Source organism: Lissotriton helveticus, chromosome 1_1 (genome assembly GCF_964261635.1).
Source record: "Lissotriton helveticus chromosome 1_1, aLisHel1.1, whole genome shotgun sequence".
NCBI classification, from domain to species: domain Eukaryota; kingdom Metazoa; phylum Chordata; class Amphibia; order Caudata; family Salamandridae; genus Lissotriton; species Lissotriton helveticus.
In genome coordinates, this window is record NC_136057.1 from 553,376,437 (window position 1) to 553,398,236 (window position 21,800).

Consider the following 21,800-nt stretch of genomic DNA (forward strand, 5'->3'; position numbering starts at 1 on the left):
GAGCTTCAGGCATTTGATGAAGTTGGTTTTCACTGTGATTGTCTGGTCTATTAGTAATAGGAAGAGTTGGGTGTTTTTGTCATAGGATATGCTGGTGATGCTTTGGGATCGAATAATGTTAGCGAGTAGAACCATGTAGATATTGAACAAGGTGAGCTGAAATGCTACCCTGGGAGGACTCTGCAGATCATGTTCTTAGATTCCGATGTATAGGGTGGTAGTCTGACTCTGTATCCTTCCTGTTAGGAAGGAGCCTATCCAGTTGATTGTGGGTCCTTGGATGCAGATGTCATGGAGTCTTCTGATGAGTGTGCTGTGAGAGACCGTATTGATGGCTGCAGAGAGGTCCAGCAGGATGAGGGCTGCAGTCTCACCTCAGTCCAGTATGGTTTAGATGTCGGCTGTGGCCTCAGTGATTTTCAGTGCTAGGGTGTATCCAGTAGGTGGTATACTTTGAGTTACCTGATGAGTTGTTTATTCATGGCCTTCTCCATCACGTTGAATGGTAGTGGGAGCCGTGGGATGTGATGGACATTGCTCAGTGGGTTTGGGTTGGCTGATGGCTGTGTGAGGAGGGCAATGACTGCTGCATGTTTCCAGACTTCTGTGAAACTGGTGTATATGATGTATGTCTTGATGATGTAGGTGAGGGTGTTGTTGATAGGTAGTCCTCCCAAGCTGTAGATGTGGTGGGGTTCACGGATATGTTGGAGCACCAGAGTGGACGGTCATTGATGGGCCTTCTCTAGTGAGTGTTTTTCATAAGGTCAGGTGCCCTTCTTTTTTGGTGGTGAGCAGATTGGCTATGAGATCTCTGGGGTCTGGTAGGTGTTTGAAGTTATTGTAGATGTTTTCTATCTTGCTGTGGAAGACGTTTGTTGCAGAGCTCTTGGTAGGGGGGCGGGGGGAGTTCCTGTTAACTGCTGCCCTTGGGTGGTGAATGCCTTAACAATGGAGAAGATCTCCTTGCAGGTGTTAGTGCTCTCTTTGATGCATTCAACTAGTGCTTTTTTTGTTGTGTGTCTCAGTTGCTCATTGTAGCATCTAAGAACTGGTATGTGGTTCTGGTGGTGGTCTCATGGCTGGTTATCCATGTCCTTTATAGGTGCTTGCATATACGTTTTGAATTTCAGAGGTCCTCTATGCCCCAGCTGGCCTGTTTGTTGGTTCGTCCTTGCCTCTTGGATTTCATGGGTGCGACAGAGTCTGCATATTATTTTTATCCATTTGTTAAAGTTGGTGATGTCTTTGTTGAGGTTGTTAGTGGTGCTGGGTTGGTTCATATTGAGAGGTTTTAAGCAGTCATTTATGACATTTTACCCATAATGCAGCTTTGTAGGCCTGTGCTGCTGGGTGCGTCAACTTGTGGTGGGCTGACTTGGAAGTGGAGATGGAGTTATCTGTCCATGTGAGCAGTGAGGTGAAGTTGTATTTGATCTTATCCATGGTGGCAAAGATTCGGTCCAGTGTGTGTGTAATCTGCAATGAATGTGGGTCTCTGACAAGCATGGTAAATCCAAAGTTGGCCAGGCTTTTGAGTAGTGTTGTGGAGCAGGGGTCTGATCAGTATTATAGGTGGAAATTGAGATTGCAGAGTATTATGAAGGCTCTGGAGTTAATGGCGTAGAGGGCGGTGAAGTCTGTGATGATGCTGCTGAAGGCAGCTCGCTGACCAGGTGGTCGGGGGAAAAGGGTTCCCTTTAGGTGGTTTGTCTGCTGATTTGCAGTTTGAAGTGCATGTGTTTCATGCAGGGGTCTTGTTTTCCGAGGCTGTTGAGCATTTGAGGGTGTGATTGTGTATGATGTTGAGTCCTCCTTGTGGTTTGTGAAGGTGGTCCTGTCATTCGATCAAGAGCTGTAGTTATAGAACTACTAATCTAAAAATCATTTTGGCATAAGAGTGACGACATCTGCAGAAAAAAACCTTTGGATTCAAGAATGTTTTACAAGAACATTGGATGAGGAAAGTGCTTAGAAAGGCTAGGTTAAGATCATATTTGGCTATTACAACAGTCCTTGCCCAAGATGATCATTGAATAGTAATGAGAAACACTTTTCAGTGAGTTTAGCCTTGGTAGGGAAATACTGATCCAAAATGTTATATCATTAATTTAAATACATGGTATGACAACCAGACACAAATGCTGTTTCTCAGCATTATGTATTTTTACTTCATTCAAGTAACAACTGAAATGATCTTCGAGGCACGGTTCTTAAATACAGATATTGTATTGTCCGCATCTAGAGTTATAGTAACACTCTGTAGTTCACATGCATTAAGTTAAGTTAACTGATGGTATATTTTTTATAGTGGAAACAGGTTCCACAGGAATCAAGTGCTTTACTTGGAGGCAGTTACACAAGATTCGAAATCTAAAAAGTACAATTACAATGTGGAACATGATAATGTTCAATTACAAATGTTAACAAATAAGGGGCCTCTAAATGATATTAATACATCTCTTAGCAGAAGTGAAAACATTCATATATTGTAGATAGCATAACACAGATACATAGTGTTAGAAATGGAGGTCTCTACTTGGCAGAGGTAGGTACCTTTGTCCAAGTAGGGACACTTGTTTTTAGTTAGGACAAGGGGCATACACTTCTAAAATAAACCCTGCTCACCCACTTGGTAGCTTAGCACGAGCAGACAGGCTTATTGCAGAGGCAATATGTGTAAAGCATTTTTGAACACATACAGTAATACTGTGAAAAACCTACAAATGGACACCACACCAGTTTAGAAACATAAGCAATCTTTATTTAAACCAAAACAAGACAAAACATCAAAAATCCACAATACAGTTATCAAAATATCCACAAAAATAGGTTATTCTATCAATGTATGTCTCTAGCAACAAATAACTCCACCTGTAGTTATCACGACGTCGTGACAGATAGAATTCCCCAAGTATGGGGCTGATTGCGAGGAGCGCGGCGTCGGGCGCGGAGTCAAACAGACCCACAAAGAACAGTACCTTGGAAAAGATGAAAACAAAGACGTCGCACTGCGTCTGGCAGGGGATTCTTCGTTGGTGTTGAGTGCCGTCTGTTCCTTACGACCCCAGGGGAGGTGAAGCCTCAGATCCTTACTTTGGTGGAGGAGAGGCGAGACGTCGGTTCCTTACTGTGTCGGGGAGGTGACGTCACAGAGGCCGCAAGGTGTGGTGCGATGTCGATTGATTTGGGAGTCACCCACGACGAGTATTGGCTCTGCCTTGATGAAGCACCTGCATTGGAGTCGATGTGGTACGGCGTCAGCAGGCGTCGGGCCTAGGCGCAAGTCTGGGCGGGGTGTTATGCTCTTCATGAGCGGTGCCCAGGGCTTGGATGCATGTTACGGCGTTGCTCGTTGATGTCGGTGTTGCAATTTCCTTCTGTGGCATCTGAAACAGCAGTTCCAGATGCAGAGAGACAGCAGAAATGAAGTCTTTGAGTCCCTGAGACTTCACAACAGGAGGCAAGCTCAGTTTCAAGCTCTTGGAGATCTTCTTCTTCAAGCTGATGACAAAGCAAACAGCAAAGTCCTATTTCTCCTTTCCTTGGCAGCAAGTAGCCATTGCAGGCCAACCCCAGATAGCAAACAGCACAGGGGTAGTATTCTTCCTCAGCTTCTCCGGCTCTTCTCCTTGGCAAAATGTGTCTCTTGATTCCCAGGAGTGATCTAAAAGTCTAAAGTCTGGACCCCTTTTTTATATACCAACATCCTTTGTTCTCTGAAGGCAGAGAGTGTCTATACCCAGCCAAAACCAGTTCTGTCTTCTTTGGTTCAGCTTCCTGGCAGGAGGTAACGACAGCATTGTTGATGGCAGACCAGGCCCATTCAGGTGAAAGGAAATCTCCTCCACCTACTCTAAATTAAGCCCAGGTGGTTGCAGCCCAGCCTCATCAGACTTCTGGAGCCACTGCCCCTCTCCAGCCCCTGTCATTCAAAAGCCAGACATGCAATACACAACCCTAGCAGAGACATACTGGATGGTTAGGCAAGAAAATACCTACTTTCTAAAAGTGGTACTTTCAAACACAGAATGTCAAAATCACCCACACTAAAAGATGTACTTTAACATTCTGAGTTCAGGCATACTACTTTATTTCTCTACCTTGTTCCCCGGGCCAGTTATGTTTGTAAGATGTTATGAACAAACTCCCCATTCTTTGCGGTCGGCGGAACTGGCCAAAATGGAGGTGCCTGTGGTCAAACGTGTCCGGATGGGAGGTCGCTCCTTCCAACACGTGTCAGCTTGCCTGTGGAACGAACTCCCACTTTCCCTTCGGAAAGCAAGCAGCCTCTTGGCTTTCAGGAAGGAGCTGAAGACTCTGCTCTTCACCAAGTAACCCGCGATAACTGTAGTGTGTCTGCCTTGGTTTTTTCTGTTTCTAGGGGCCTCTTTGCTAAAGCGCCGGGACACCTTTTGGCGTAGCCGTGCGCTCTAAAAGTTTGGCTTACATTAACATTAACATTAACATTCTGTCCTATGGGGACAGGTAGCTTTGCAATATTGAAAAATGAGATTGGCAGTATTTCACTATCATTACATGCAAGGCACATCAGGGCATATCCCACCTTTCACATACAATGCATCCTGCCCACACCGGTACTTGGGCCTACCTTAGGGATGAGTACTATGTAGAAAAGAGAAGGTTTAGGGACTGGCAAGTGTGTGCACTTGCCAAGTCAACATGGCAGTCCCAGACTGCACACAGGCTCTGCAATGGCAGGCCAGGGGTACATTTAAAAGGCTGCTTCTGTGGGTAGCACAATCAGTGCTGCAGCCCCCTGCAGCATTTGATTTACAGGCTCTTGGCACACACAGTGCACTATACTAGGGTCTAACAAGTAAATCGAATATGCCAATCATGGAATCACTAATCCATAACAATAATTTACAAAGGAAGCACTTCCACTTTGGCTCTGAACAGCAGTAGGAAAGCGCCCAAAGCATCTAGACCAGCAAAACAAAGTCCAACACACTGCAAAAACACAGGAGGCAAAGGAAAAAATAGGACATCATTTTTTGGGAATTGTTAGATTCATATTTCGAAATGGTATTTTTTAGTGTTCCTGAGGGTTTTGTACTGAGGGCCAGATGTATGACCTGCAAAATAGTGCATCGCAAATTGCGAGTCATTTGCGACTCACAATTTCTGAGGTGCTATTTTGCATGTTCAACAGTGTGTTTTACACTGTTTGAGATTCCCAATAGGGTCGCAAATTGCAGGACTCATGCATATTAATGAGCCTCTTGTAATTTGCGAGCCCATTGGGAATGATTGGCCCTACCAGGGATGGTGGCCTGCTGGGCTCAGCAGACCACTATGTCTGGGACTGCTTTTTTAATAAAGCAGTTTTTTTTAATGCAGCCCGTTTTCCTTAAAGGAAAACGTGATGCCTTTAAAAAAGAAAAATTAACCTTTTCAGTTTCATTTTCTTAAGTGCAGGCAGTGGTCTCTGGGACCACTGTTTGCTCTTAAAAAATATTTTCCAACATACCCCTTCCCCTTTGCGAGTGGTTTACCACCTACTTGAAGTAGGTGGTAAACTGCAAGTGTTTTGCGGCTGCAAATGCGGTTGCAAAACACTAGTACATAGCAAGTTGACTCGCTATTAGGAAGGGATGCCCCTTCCTAATAGCGAGAGTCGCAAATGCTATTTTGCGAGTCAGTGACTCGCAAAATAGCATTTGTACATGCTATTGCCCTTTTTTGTGGCCGCAAACGGGGGGTTCTCCCGTTTGCGGCCGCAAAAAAGGGACATAAATCTGTCCCAAAGGCACAAAGTTTAAATGAAAAACAATATTTACAATAATAACAGGAGACCCTACACTGAATGTGGTGGAGACACTGGCAATACTGGACCCTAAAACACATGTTCTTTGCAGACGTAAGCAGTACTAAAATAACAGAACTTTAAAGCTCTCTTTTAAATATGTCATAGGATAGTGTTGGGCTAAGGGAGGGTGGAATGGGTGCACTGTAGGAGAAAGATTGCTTTGGGATTTTAGTCTCCTTCAAAGTTATCGGCTGAATCACTTTCATGTTGATGCCTGCTTTAGCATATAAAGGCAGTATGAACATTTGACGAATCTACTTCCCTCTATGGGAAGCCTTTCCATTGAGATCACAATGGTTTGGATGTGGTCAAAACGTTTCATGCCAACTATCAGGATGGCCTTTGACCGTATGGCTTCTTTGAGAGAGTCAGAAAAGTCCTATGAGTTCGGTGTTGCCATATTGTAAACCTGGACAGCAAAAGGGATTTATATAATTATTTGAAATCATATTTTAAAACTAACCCTTTGATTCCTCAGAGGGGCCTGTTCCCCTTTGTGCAATGTGCAACTGTGAGCTTGTATGTCAATATGTTTCTTCCGAATGAAGCTCACATCCTGATGTGATTACAACTTGATGTGATCATGAAGTCACATTAGGTTGTCACATCAATGTACCATCCACTGCCCTATGCAAATACTTGCATACTTTTAGGTTAGGCCTAACCAACCATGGCCAATTGAACTGTCTGTCCCCTGCATATTGAGTTAATTATTGCCAAGGAAGCCAATGCTACACTTTTGTCCAGGGTGAAGCAAACCTATTTAGAATGAAGTATAGCTTCTTCTTTTTATTTAAGATGTGGTTGATGGGTACACTTCATACTGAGGGAAACAAAGGTGCATGAAAGCATACTTTCTTTGTCCAATATTTCCTAATATGAGCTATGGGTGATATCACACAGTCAAGCCAATCTAGTTCCTAATAAATAAACTGTGTTTTTGAGGAATTTTGTGTTTCACAATAATTTAGTCCTCAGAGAAAATTGCATGCTGTATATGAATAGTAACAATAAAAAAGTAGAGTTCAGAAATTAAGGTTAAATGTCCAAAACGATGTATTTAAAATTAATAAAATTTATTGAACAACTTCACACCAAAGAAGTGATCAGAAGTTATTTTAAAAGAGTAATTGAAATGCATGTTATATTATGTTAACTGCTGCTTCTATAGCGCATAATCACCATCAGGTCTCTTAGCACTTTGAGAGAGGAGTCTACTACCCAAAAACAACTGCAGTTCCCAAGAGCATGCGTAACAGATGATTTAGCAGGAATCTAGCCCTCCCTGAGCAGGGCGTTTTGAGACGTTTCCTGAAAGGGAGGAGAGTGTATTCCTTACAGAGGTCATCGGGTAGTGTATTCCAAAGCTGCGGGAGCAGGACAGAGAAGGCTCTGCCTCCTGTGGAATTTTTATTAAATCAGGGAACTGCCAGCCGGCAGCTCTCGGCAGACCGGAGTTTACTGCCTGGCACATAGTTTTGGAGGCGCTCTTTGATGTAGGTTGCTTTGTGGGCAGTACAAAGGCCCTTGAATTTGGCCCTCTGCTTGATGGGGAGCCAATGAAGCTTGCACAAGAGATGAGTCGCATGTGACCTTCTGGGGATTCTGTAGATCAGCCTAGCTGCATCATTCATGTTCATCTGTAATTGTTGGTTATGTTTTCCCGTAAGGCCTATATATAGGGCTTTCCCATAGTCTAATCTGGACAGCATGGTGGCTGATACTAATATTTGTAGGGCTGCTATTGAGAGGAGAGGGGCAAGTCTGCGCATCTGTCTCAGCAGGCCAGTGCATATACCAGTCACGGATGCAACTTGGTTTGACATGAGAAAGGTCCGCATCTATCTTGATGCCCAAGTTTTTTACAGTTGTGTCCGGCGTAGGGGTTGTGCCCACCTCTTGTGGCCAGAAACGGTCACTCCAGGGGGTTATCTTCCCGGAGATGATGAGGAACTCAGTTTTTTCTGGGTTGACCTTTAGAGAGTTTGTACTCATCCAGTTCACGGTGTATCTCGGAATATTTTGAACCACTGAGGGGGCCTGCTGGGAGTTGTCGATCTTGAGGATGAGCTGCATGTCGTCCGCATAATTAATGACTTGGCAATCCATACGCGCCAAGGCAGTTATTAGTGGCTGGAGATAAATGTTGAAGAGGAGCAGGGACAGTGCTGAGCCCCGGGGGAACGCCACAAGTGAGGGCGCCCCTTTCATACAACTGGTCCCCAATCTGGACCCTCTGTGACCGCCCAAAAGAAAGGATTCAAGCCACTGGTATGCCACCCACAGATGCCCAGCTCCGTGACTGTATTGAATGCTGTCTAACAGCACCAGATGTTATGTTATGTTATGGTATTAACACTTATAGAGCACACGATTACCCTTGGGTGTCCTGGCGCTAAGCATTGGCCTCCGAAAACTAGCTGAGCTGAGCTTAGTCATCTTCAATTGGATGCCTGTGCAAAACATTGACAAACTACATCACCCAGACAGCTAGGGGCCGCGGTCTAGGTCACCCGCGCATTGTCCCCTATTTCCGCACTCACTGTGCAACTTACGCATTCGCGACGCGCATATAAACTACATTACCCAGGTTGCTACCAAGGTCATCCCCAATTAGTCACCTCCAGTTGTTCCGCATTTTTTGCACGCATGCACGAAGCACAAACAAACTACATTTCCCGAGATGCCGACATCGGTCCCTGACGCCATTCTTTGACACCGAGCCTAACCGTAAAGCAGTGCAAGCTACAGACGAATGGTGTTTCATTCTTCTATCCGGTAAGCCGCATTTCTTTCAGTTAGAGCCACCAGACTGCTCCTCCTCTCTGCCCAGGTCCCGGTTTCTAACTAGTACGTTTTGCCTCCCCATTTACAGCCTTTTACCCGAAATAGTGGTGTAACAATACATGACTGTGAGTGATCTCTACGCCGGCTGGCGTCTAGAGGTAAGCTTGACATTTCTTGTCCTAGCAGTGCCTCTTTTACCAACAAGCTTTTAGTTGCATTGGGGTTAGTATGAATTGATCACATGTATCCCTTTTATTTATAGAGTATGTGCTGCTCCAAGTGTACTTATTTGAAACAAACAATGAACTTAGGGGGACATTATTAGGTAAGACCAATTTGGCCATACAAGTTGAGCCAAGTACTCACAGACCACGCATTAGTTGACTGTGTTATCGACTTATGTTTTTTTTTAAAAACATCTCCCCGTCTCTCTTTCTCTCCTTATAAATCTTCTTTCACGCACAAAGTCCTAGCATTATCTGCATTCCTGGTAAGCTGTAGCTGTAAAACAGTGGCTTGAGCTTAGTGATCGTTTTATGTTGAGGAATAAGTTAGACATATATTTCTATTTATGTATTTTTCACAGATTGGTGTGGTCCTGAGGAGAATCCCAAGACTGTTGGGACTCGAAACACGTAGAGCATCGTTCTGCCAAACAGTTTCTTCATCAATGAGCTGTGACAGTGTCACATTGAAGTCATTTATTGCATTTGTGTTTAATTAATAAAGTTGAGCATTAGGAGTTGTATATAGGAAGAAACACTGTGGATAATTGGTTGTTTTGGCAGACCATATGCTCCCCTCTGGGCCTATTAATTTACCCCAGTGGTGGGTGTATCTATTGTGTTGTATGTATGAGGTATGTGGTGCAAAAGTATATGTGTTTGAATGAATGAATGTTTGTGACAATTGTCACTAGTCCCCTTGACCTTAAAATATTTCCCCCTCGTTTTGTTTTTCAACGAAAAATGTGCTAATTGTTGGATGAGAAAAAATTGTGTATCTTTGAAATAAACAAGCTTCTAAAGAGCTTCTAAATGTGTATGGCTTATACATTTAAGTTAAAAACATTTGTGAATAACAATCAGTACTGGCATCTTTCCTGTTATCTAGTTTATCCGGCTCAGCCTTACAGATTAGAGCCCTACCCGTTTTTGGTATACATGTCTAACAGCACCAGGGCACACGGTTTCTTTTTGTCGGCCATGACTCTGAGCTCATCAAGTACCGATAGCATTACCAGCTCTGTGCTATGGTGGGGTCTGAAACCTGCCTGCCGCCCTTGGAGTAACCGGTGTTCCTCCAGGAAGGCTGTCAGTGTTTTTAGGGTGCGTTGCTCTAGGACCTTTGCCAGGAAGGGGAACTGGGGAATTGGTCTATAGTTTTTAAGAGTGGCAGCATTCGCCCTGGGTTTTTTCAACAGAGGGGTGACCCTGGCTTCCTTCAGGCTGGTGGGAAGGTAGCCTGTCTCTAGGGAGCGATTAAGTAGGGCAAGGATCTGTCGTTCAAGACCTGGGAGGGCCATGTGAAAGATCCTTGGGTCTCCTGGAGAGCCTGATTTTATATGGCTCACCTGGCCTGACAAAGAGGCTGAGTCTAAGTAGGGGAAAGAGAGGAGCTGGTTGGTCAGCATAGGGGGTGTGGGGTGCTGTTCAAGTAGGGCCTGATGCGCCAGGATGCTCTCGATCTCAAATAGTATTCAGCCTTCCTGGCCATAATGGCCTTTTTGTATGAGGCAAGCAAGAGTTTGTAGACCCCCGATTGGTTTGGCTGTCAGATTTCCACCACCTTCTCTTGGCGGAGAGTATGCTTCCTGCCCCTCAGTTCTTTACTGAACCAGGGAGCCCCTTTTCCTTTGTCTCCAACTTTTTCCCTCCATGCCGGTGCTACCTGGTAACTGGCTTTCTTAAGCATGTTGGTGAGGGCAGTGCACTCATAGTACAGGTTGCCTGAACTAGGTGCTATCATGGGGAGTCTGAGTAGGGTCCCCACTAGATTATCTTCTTCAGTTCAATTCCAGCTACGCACAGTTTTCCAAGTAGGTGCTAGATGCAGGGGGGGGTCTATACAGCGGGACCCATCATCTAATCAGCGAGTGGTCGGACCAGGCGCATATGCTGATGTCTGTAAACTGGGTAGATCACTGGGAAGTCCAAATAAGGGTGAGTATGTGGCCTCATATGGGTTTGAGCATTCACCAGTTGGTGAAGCCCCAAGGAGCACATAGCTATCTCGAATTGGCTAGACTGCGACTATCTGGGGATTATGTCCCAGTGGTAGTTAAAGTCGCCCACTACTAGGAGTCGTTGTTGGTAGCGTGAGCAGAGATCACTAACCAACTCAGAGAAGAGTTTGTTGAGCCTGGGGGTTGGGCGTGGAGGGCGGTATGCCACTAATATTATGATGCAAGAGGATTTGCTCAAAATTTTAACACATAATGTGTCAGCGTTTTTGAGGTTTTCTGCCAATATCTTGTCCATTAAGTAGACTTTTTTTAATAAAAGATAGCCAGTCCACCCCCTCTGGCATTGTCCTCCCTGTTGTGCCATAATGCATTGAATTCCCCGGACAGTGCTACGATCATATCTGGGGCGGAGCTGTCTCCTAACTAGGTTTCCGTGACTGCTAGGACATCGATATCTCCTTCCTGGAGAAGCGAAAAATGTCAAGGCAGTGTTTTGGCAGTGAACGTGTATTTAGTAGGGCTACCTTTAGATCTGGTGCATGTCTGGGCGGTGTATGAATATGGTGGGCTCTAAGTGGAGTCATGGTGGTATCGTCCCAGTTTTTGTTTAGTACATTTTCTGCTCTGACGGTTTCTACTGCCTTCCGGCCCAGCGTGTGGTTCTTAGGTTCTAGGGCCCAGAGTTCCTCCATTGAATAGGTCAGGAAAAGGCCAGGGGTCCTGGCCCCTGTTCCCGGTCGGGCGTGGACGGGTGCAGATGGGCTTCCCTTAAGCACGCCAGCGGCATGCCCGCTGCGTGCGTCCGCTCCAGCGTGGCCCTAAGTGTATTCTCTTTCGCCCACCCACCAATCGACACTGTGCTGCACCAGCTGCCCCACCCCTTGAGCACTAGACCGCGTGAGCAGATCGGAAGTGCTACAGAGCGGGGGGAGCAATCGGCAGGGAAAATGCGCGTCTGGATCAGGTCAGTTTTCACATTCAAATTCATACAATTTTAGATTTTAGAAGTGCACAGACAGCTTAGCGTTTAAAACCAAGTTAAAATCCAGATAAAACCCAGTTAAAAACGATCAAGATTTGAGTAAATGTTGCGTTTTAAAAAGTAGGATAGAGCCTAATTAAAATGATTTAGGAAAGAACAGACAGGAATTCAAAGCGCAATTTTAGCAATTTCAGTAATTTTTAGTAGAAACACCCAAACAAGCCTTGGAGGAGCTGCCTCGTAAGTTCTGGCGTGTCTCTCCCTCTCTCGCTGCGCATCCGCTCCAGCATGGCCCTAAATGTATTCCCTTCCACCCGCCCTCCAACAGGTGCTGCGATGTACCAGCTGTCCCATTCCCTGAGCACTAGACTGCATTAGCAGAGCGGAGGTGCTACGGACCGGGGGGGGGGGGGCAATCGGCAGGGGAAGTGGGCGTCTGAATCAGGTCAGTTATAACATTCAAATTCATACAATTTTAGCTTTTAGAAGTGCACACACAGTGCAGCTTTTAAAACCAAGTTAAAATCCAGTTAAAACCCAGTTAAAAAGTAGGATATAGCCTAATTAAAACGATTTAGGAAAGAACAGACAGGAATTCAAAGCGCAATTTCAGCAATTTCAGTAGAAACACAGAAAAAAGCCTTGGGGGAGCCGCCTCGTAAGTTCTGGCGTGTCTCTCCCTCTCTCCATGCATGGGGACCAAAAAGGTGTATTAGGAGTAAAACATTAAATGCACCCATGTGTTTTGAATATAGTTCTCAAACATTGACGCTAGAAGGAAGTATTGGGTTGTTTTTATTTTTTAATTGAAGCCAAGCCATGCTCCTCACTCAAGTTAAAAAGAGAACAGTTTTTGATGGATGCTGCCCTTTAAAGCCATAGTGTGTTTTAGTGGTAGCAGCCACTGAATAAAGCACATCCGATAAAGAAAATGTCCAGAACTTTAGACCCGTTCTACAGCCAGATCTGTTTTGAAGATTCATGGGCCCCCAAGAATATCAGGTCACTGGTTTAGTACTTGGGTTTTCTCTTTAATGGTTCCATGTACCTAAGTAAGCAGGGATTTCTCCACATACCAGATTCAGACCAGATTTGTCATATGGCACGGGCTTGGGAAATGTCCAGTTGCCACTGCTTTGCTGGCTGTCTTTCCGGTTGCTATAGATATCTCTCTCTCTCTCTGCACAACATTTGCTTGATTAAGGAAGACGTTCTACTGTCCTTCTAGACAGAACTGACTTCTTTTGCCTTTGTAGGGCAGTAGAAGGACAGTTTCTGTATGTCAAAGAGATACTTTCATGGTCCAGAGAGTCAAACCAACTGGTGACTCTCCACAGTCCATCAGGCAGATGGAAATTCTTCAAGCATACTGCCTGCAGTGTCTGCTGTGCTCCATCAGTTATCTTTCAATAATAGTTTGTTCAGATAAAAGTTCCATATGAACATTTATATATCACAAAATATAAGGAAAGAAACAAAATAACAGACAATATTAACAAAACAATCACATCACATTATAATATTGGGTCAGATAGAACTTTTTTAATTAACTCCTTTAACAGCAGTCTGACTGCAAAAGAAACGTTGACCAACTCTATGGTACATAATGTATCAAATGATTGTACACCAGCATTTTTGATCAAGGCTTTATTTTTATTGTGTACAATCAACATGCTTCATTATTCCTCAATGTTACAAAGTTGATCCACTTGAATTCATTCCGTTCTTATTAGAGGTTTTAATTAAGTATTCAATATAGATGACCGTGCTGTTTGCGGAGGCAAAAATGTTTCAACAATTCAGTTAGAGTTCAGCCGAAATGACCAACACACCATCCTAAAAAATGCCACTTGAAACATCTGAGATCTTCTGACCCTTATCTGTTACAGTACTGAAGCTAATTAAGGCCATTGCATTAGTGCATGCTTTCTAACAGTTTAGCACAATGTGACTGTGTGAAATAGGGTTGTTATACAATTAAATCAACCTAGGTTTTTTTTTGCATTTGGACCACCCCGTTTTTTAATTTCTTCTGTGAGGGAGTCCCATTCAGTAGCGGAGTCTTACTCACTGTAAGCTCTGGTAAAATGGATATGAGTGGTAACCACCAGTGCCTCACGTTTTAAAATAAGGTCCACTGCTTCTCAGCTTGGACAAGAGGCTCTGAGCTGGTTAATCATGTGCACGTGGGTGCACCCACATGCGGGCTATAAAAGTGGAGCTACTGACTGACCCAACCTGATATCTGCGATAGGTAGTACATCTTGGATGAGAGCTTTAATAAATTGATAATGGCCTGTGCAGGCCTTATAATTTATTATAACTTTGATGAGGAGTGAAAGTCCTTGGGTGTGAGGATATGTTCTGTTCCTCTGGCAAGCTTACGATCTGGGCTGTGCACAGGAACTTAGCTTCAAATAGTCCAACCCTATCACAACCAGATATAGCTAACAGCTGGGCCAGCCCCTTGATACAACAGATCCCCATTGAAACCAGAAAGAGGGTCACCCAGGCCCTCGCCACAAGCCGACTGGACTACGGGAATGCCCTCTACGCAGGAACCACAGCCAAACTTCAGAAACTGCTTCAGCGCATACAGAACGCCTCCGCACGACTCATCCTCGACATCCCTCGCCGCAACCACATATCCACCCACCTGAGAAATCTGCACTGGCTCCCCATCAGCAAGAGGATCACGTTCAGGCTGCTCACCCACGCACACAAAGCACTCCACAACATGGGCCCCGAATACCTCAACAACCTCCTCTCATTCCACACCCCCACCCGCCAGCTCCACTCCACCAGCCTCGCCCTCGCCACCGTCCCACGGTTTCGCAGAGCCACCACCGGAGGAAGATCGTTCTCCTACCTGGCAGCCAAGACATGGAACTCCCTCCCCGCACACCTACAACTGACCCAGGACCCTCTTACCTTCAGGAGACACCTCGAGACCTGGCTATTCGAGCAGTAGCGGCACCCCCCCTTCTACAAATGTAGTGGTTGATTGATTGATTGATTGATTGCATGTGTCCACCTAGCCAGTCATGTACTAGGACCTATGGGAGATGTGCTGACCTCAGAAAGGTTTTTGAGTGAGAACAGATAAGGGATTGTTTGTTCCCTAGCCGCATCTCTCGGGTGGGCACCGAAGCTTTGCACAGGGGAGTAAAAGATCTGTCATGTTGGTTTTGAACAGAGAGGAACATTGTGGGATTGTTTGTGGTAAAACACACAGGAAGTGCTACAAAAGTGGGTATGGTCACCCCTGGGAACTCTTACCCGATTGGTTAGGGAGGGACCAAGAGTTTCCCCTGCCTACAGGCTGGCATTCACATGAATGATTCTTCCCCAGTACCCTCCTCAAATCACTTCTGGGCCCAGGGAAGCACAGAGAAGGGCTATGTCTGCTGTCTGTGTTCTCAGAAGAACCTTGATGACTGGACCTATTCACTCCCTTGTACACTGGACCAAGAAGTGGACTTCAAGGGTCATAAACTGGCCCTCTTTTCAAGCTCCAGATACATAATAAGCTATAAGAGGACTTTTCTGCAACTATTCCAACTGGACCTGCCCTGGACCCTGCGGCTGGTCTCAAGTTTCCTGAAACCTGAGAGTTAGAAATGTTTTGGCTTCCTAGACCTCTGGAGGACCAGGACCTTGAATGCAGTAATCCTTAGGTACTAGTGAAACACAACCAGATAACTGTGGTTGAGGCTTAAGACTTTACTGCACTATATTGACCCTTAAAATGTTTTAAACGCATTACTTTGGTTCCTCTTTTTAGATTTTGGCCATTCCGTTTTTGTGTCGTTTTTCTTATTAATATTTACTCTACGTTCTCTAAATTGGTGTGAGATTTTCCTTGTATAGTGTTTTAACCTCACAGCTGTTTGAGTAATGCATACATAAGTTATACATTGCCTGTAAGTTAAACCTGTCCCATAGCTACAATGGTGTTGAGCTCAGCTTAAATTAGTGACTTTAGGGGTTCACCCTGACAAGGCTTGCGGCTATTTGTGCTGAGTACGTACCATTTCCAACTAATACCCCCATTTCTTACTCATCAAAACTGGTGCTGCCTGTGAGGGTTTAGACGTATATCTTACATCATGGTAAAATAGTAATTCGGGCTGTCCAGGTAGTGTGACAGCAGTTGCATTTTGTTTGGATTATTCTAGCCTCTAAAAATCCAGGAAAATAGATTTACAGTTTTGCATCTGTTTGCACCTGGCACTCCTCTCTATATCATGTACTCTATAGCTCCCATGCTTTGAGGCAAGTCCAACTAATAATATTATTTACATACACAGAGCGGCGGCTCCTCTGTTAAGGCTTGGTAGTGTTGCACCACTGCTGAGAGCCAGCAGATGCAAACATGAAAAATAGAATAATAACATTATTTTGTTATCATTCTATTTTTCACTGAGCCGAGTCTTTAGGTTTGGCCATCCTGATTGACAATGTGAGAAACCAGGACCTGTTTACAATGTTACCCCACTTATTACCCCCCTTTTGACTACTAGATGCTGGTTTTCTAACTCTGACTGCGCCCTGGGCTCTGCTAACCAGACCCCCGTCTGGGCTCTGATTAAAAGTACATGGTAATTAGGTATAATTAAACTTGGTATTGACAACCTACCTGCAAGTACCGAGTATATATTAGGGCATGTAGGTTTTGAGGCTCAATATACTTAATGCATTTACGTGTCCACTACTGTGGTGCCTGTGGTCATTTTAAAAGCCAAGCCTGCTTTTAAATTGAAATTGCATGCTTAATCTCCACAACGGCCCCCACAACGCTAAGGATGCCTGGCCTCCACCTTGGGGGTGCCCAGGAGTGGACACCTCACAGGGAAAGCAAGGATGGGTTCCACAGCGGTAATCGTACAAGCGCCTTGAGACCCTTGCGGGTGAGTAGTGCGCTACACAAGTATCAATTTACATTCGACTTTGAATCAAAGTTACTTCCAAAGTCACATACTACTTTATTTTTACATGTAAGCTCCCCCCTCAAAACCCTCCAAGGTCTCCCATAAGAGCCCTAAGGGCTAAGGGGGCTTGTAACTAAAAACAGGGACAATATAAAATATGTTTGTATGCCCTGGTGAGGGAAAAACTGTCAATTTCGTGTTCCCCATTGAAGCCCAATGACTCCATATGCTAACATGGAAATACTTTATTAAAGTGTAACTATTGCAAGAAAAAGCTACTTCAAAGTATCAAAATGATAGCTAATACAGCAACTTACATCTGTTATAAAACTTTATTTCTTTTTTTCTATAAGCCAAACTCCAGCTTCCTGCAGCCCTACTCTAATTGGTCAGCCTTTGCCAGGCTGAGCCAAGCAGTATTATTGAGGTGAGAAGTGGTCTGATTAGAGACTAAGGATCTCCTGTGGTAGGAAAACTGAAAGCTGCAAACAAAAGGCAGGATGGGAATGGAACAACCAAACTGGTCTTCGAAGAGGGAATGACAGCTTAGAGCAGCACAGTCTCACCCCCACATCCTGCACCCCCAGCCCGACAGAAGACCCAGATAATTAGTTGAGCAGAGGCGCTGGAAGGGGATGTCCTAGGGAAACCTAGCCATCTCACTGGGTTTGCTTAGCCAGATCGAACCCTCCAGGAGAGAGTTTCTCCATGTTGGATTGTGGAAGAATTGTTCTTTCTGGATTAAGAATATGCTACACTTCGGAGGAAGTGGACATACCTGAGGGTGGCACCCTGCACACCATTTGGTTCTGGGTGCCCCCTGCTTAATGCCCAGGAACAGTGGATACAAATGGGAGAGCTGCACAGTAACTCAGATCACTGCCTGTAACTAAAAAAAAGAAGTAGGACTGCCCTGATGGAACTCTGACCTCCACCAAGAAGACTGCATTCTGAAAGACTGCGCCTGCTGCAAACCTTGAGAACTACATCCCTAAGGACTTGGCATTGCTTTGAGAAGGTGCAGGAGTGAACTGTCTGATAGCAACAAGTTAAAAAGCTCCAACGGCATCATCCCTACCAAGAACAACCCAGTTGGACAGCGTCCAAATGACTTTTAAGGCTTTGGCCAAGTCACTTGTGGGAATTGTAGTCCCAAACCTCCAAGAGGCAAATCAGAGCTTCTGGGCCCTTGGCTGATGTTGTGGACCCTCAAAGACCCAAAAGAAACATCTGGAGAATAATAAATACCGTGCTGGATCCCTGGACTGCACAAACAAAGACTGCATTCATAAAGACTACACCTAGTACATTCACAAGGCTTCACAAAAAAGTGCATTGGCTGTCTTAAAGGATAAGGAGTGGACTCTTTGATCAGCAACAGGTAGAAAAGTGCTGGAAGGGCTACCTGCAACATCAACAAGGACAATTGCAGCTGACAAACTTCACCTGAATTTTACTTGGATTGACCACATGCATTGTGGGAATTGAAGTCTCAGTCCCCAAGAGGCAAACCAGAGCTTCTGAACCCTTGGATGGCGCCATAGACCACTTTCCTGCATCAAGAAACACTTCTAGAAGTAAATGTAAAGAACTATTGACATTGTCCCGTTCCAGCGTGACCTTTTTTTTATCCTTTTGGGCACTAGTTGCTTCTGGATTTTGTTTGTTTTGGTGTAATTCTACCCATAAAAATAAAACTTAGTTGTATGAATTGGTGTTGGATTTCTATTGTGTTTTGCGTCCTACTTATTCAATGTATTGGTGTTTTTAAATGCTCTACACACATGACTCCTACGTTAAGCCTGCCTGCTCGCAGCCAGCTTCTAAGGGTTGATCAAGTGAATAATTAATCGAGACTATGACAGGAACTTATATTGTGACTGTGGCCTTATTACTAGTGGTAGGTACCGACCTACCTCTACTACTAAACCACATTCCAACAGATAGCAGCAGGGAGGAGAAATGGTGGGCACTGCAAATGCACATTTCAGTTTGGCTGGCTCCCTGTCCCCGAGGAAGCGCCAAATCGCTCAGACCAATCCTGGTACTTCTCTTATGCTGGGTAATAGTATTACCAGCATAAGAGCAATGTCTGGATTGGTGTAGGGGAGTCTGGGAATCTGGGAGCCTGTGAAGTGTACGCCAGCCCATGGACTGTCGGGAGAGGAGCAGAAGAGCACCAAGACAGCAGCAGGTAACGTACTCTTTTTGTTATTCTCCCCTGCGCTGGTCCACCACTTTTCTTTGACAGCAGCAGCCAGTGGAAATGCATATAAAGATTAAAACAGACTGGTCCCCAGAAGTTACTGGTCTTTCTTGCTTCCACCTACGACTTCACTGCCTTCTGTTCATTTGGGTTTGCTGCATATCTGTTCCTGTACTTCCCACAGTGTTTCTTAATGATTGTAGTTGCTTCTCTGCTGTCTTTGGAGACACTAATTTAATTATGCAGTGTCTCCGTTGCTCGACTTCAGGGAAGGAGTTTCTTGCCATCTACTTTGCACCAGTGTAGACTGGGTATATTTCAATCGATAAACCTTGGTGATGTAGTGTTATCTTTTGTCCAGCCAGCAAGAATGCTGTACCCTGATCTCTGTAGATTAACAGTTTCGAGTTAATCAGTTGTGGGGTAGCCTTGGTGGTAGCCTTGGAGCCACTGACCTATTTGCTCTTTTTCCACGAAAAAGTCAGAGAAGTTTGAGCATCCAAGCAGCTTCAAAAGTGGTATGTAAATTAAAATGGATACTATTGGGCCCTGAATTCTGATATTAGTGCTACGTGAACGAGTCTGAAAGTTCTCATTTTTGGCCCTTTACCTTCTCCATAAACCAAATTCTCTCTCCTGTTGCAACTCGTATCTCAGAAATACAGTGTTCATCCATACCCCTGGTATGTTCCTTCTATTTTAGCTGATTCTCTCACTTTGGAAAGTATCTGTTTCCCAATATTTGACTGAATGGTGCCTGTAATTTCCATTAACCCCCTGGCTGCGGACGGAATTCTGCACCTTTGCGGCACATTCCGATCACGGGCGTGGTCATGACGGCTCCCAGCCGTAATCAGCACACACCGACCGTAACTGATAACGACCGGGAGCCGTCATCAGCACCGAAGTTAAAATACGTCTCATGTTTACCTCATCACATGCACCCTCCTCGAAGCTTTGCAAACAGCTCTCCAACACCAAATAAACATGTACTTTCGGTTTTTGTTTTTAACGTTGAAAAGGTAGGTTTGAGCAGAGAGATGAGGTTCCCTTTCACACTTTTGATTTCTGGATCAATTACTGCAACTTATGATGTGGATGTCTACTGTGTCCGTGCAGGTGATCTATTTTGGACATAAGGCAATAGGATACCCTCAACTGGAGTCACAAGCCTAGCCTTCTAATTGCACCCAGATATTTGCAAGTCTTGAGACAATTTGTGATTCCTATTACTGGCATCACATTGGTGAATGTGTGGTGATGTTGTGGCATTTAGATTGTCTAACCAATATTGTGTTTCTACTTGGTAAACACAGCTGTCTCCTTCATTAAAAGGTGTTTCGTTTTTCACCGGGTTCACCTGGCCCTGCCACAGAGTACTGCCATGTGTTTTTATTCAAATCAACAAAAGGAGAGGCAGGGAGATTCAAGGACACCCTCTTAGTCCCCGGTTATCATGTATAAACAAAAGAAGAGAGGTCAGTTGTCTCAACAACCACAGAGACGGAGCAACACAAAAACAGGAGGTCTCTGTTTTCGGTACGGGTTTAACAACTAAGACCCACCATAAACCAACAGCCAAGAACAACTTATTGGAGTTTACCAGCTTCCACCCCCGCCCTTTGAAGGAGAACTTACCATATGGGCAATACCTGAGAATAAGACACAATTGCAGTACCTTACAAGACTTCAAACAGCAGTCCGCTGGACTAACTGAGAAATTACAAGACAGAGGTTACCCCACCACAATCCTTAACAAAGGTTACAAGCGAGCTTGTAACCAGCCACGGGAGGCACTGCTTGAAGAAAGAACCAACATTCAGGAAGAGATTCCACTCACATGTGTGACCACCTATAACAGCCTATCTAACATGATGAAGAAATCCATAAACAAACATTGGAGCATAATTACATCTACTAAGAAGGATTGGGAGAAACCACTCTTCTCTTTTAAAAAGGGCCGAAGTTTGAAAGACGCTCTGGTACACACTCGCCCCAAGGAGAAGGTTCAACCAGTAATCGCCTCTGTTACTGACTCAGGGGGTCTACCTCGGATTACAGGACATTACCCGTGCTCAGAGTGTAGTGTTTGTCATTTGACGCATCCATCGAAAACACTTACACTGGAACAAGGGAAGGTCTGGACACAGGTTGCACACACCAACTGTAACTCTACGAATGTTGTGTATCTGATCACATGTCCCTGTGCCTTACGATATGTAGGCATGACCACACAGAGGGTTAAACAGCGGATATGTGAACATAGAAGCAATATTAGGTGTAAAAAGACAACAACTAAAATGAGCAGGCATTTCCTAGACAGTAACCACACCACCAATGACCTGAAATGGACTATTGTAGAACAGGTTACTGGTACAACCAACATTGCAAGCAGACTGTTTACCCGATGCTTCATGACAGTCACATTATTTGAGGTTTGATGTGCGTCTTTTAAGTGTATTACTAATTCCCTAGTTACTTGCATTCTACCTATCTTGAGGGCTGCATTTTTACAGCAGGAAGCCCCTAATTGCAGGAAACCACACAAAACAGTAGAATCTGTGACAGGCACTTTCTGGAACCTTGAAAATAAATCTGAACACCAGGGGCATCGCTATCCTCCTTCATGGTAAACAACCATTACTTAGCAACTTTTACTTTGCTATTCTTTTACTTAGCAACTTTTACTTCGCATAGTCCATTACGACGCATGCTTCTACTTAGCATGCCTTTACTTCGCATATGCCGTTGCTTCGCATATGCCGTTACTTCGCAGGAGAAGAGTGGATCCATGGTTGAAGGTGAAAAGAGAGACCACGAGGAGAGAGGGGTAAGTGGGGCTGTCTAGTTAGGGTAGTGTTGTAGTGTATGTGTAG

The 21,800-nt window shown here is 44.7% G+C and overlaps 1 protein-coding gene across 1 annotated transcript in view; it reads left to right on the forward strand.

Moving 5' to 3' along the window:
• Positions 1–21,800, forward strand: part of PIK3C2G (phosphatidylinositol-4-phosphate 3-kinase catalytic subunit type 2 gamma) — a 2,201,800-nt gene that overhangs the window by 2,115,750 nt on the left and 64,250 nt on the right. The window lies entirely within an intron of this gene.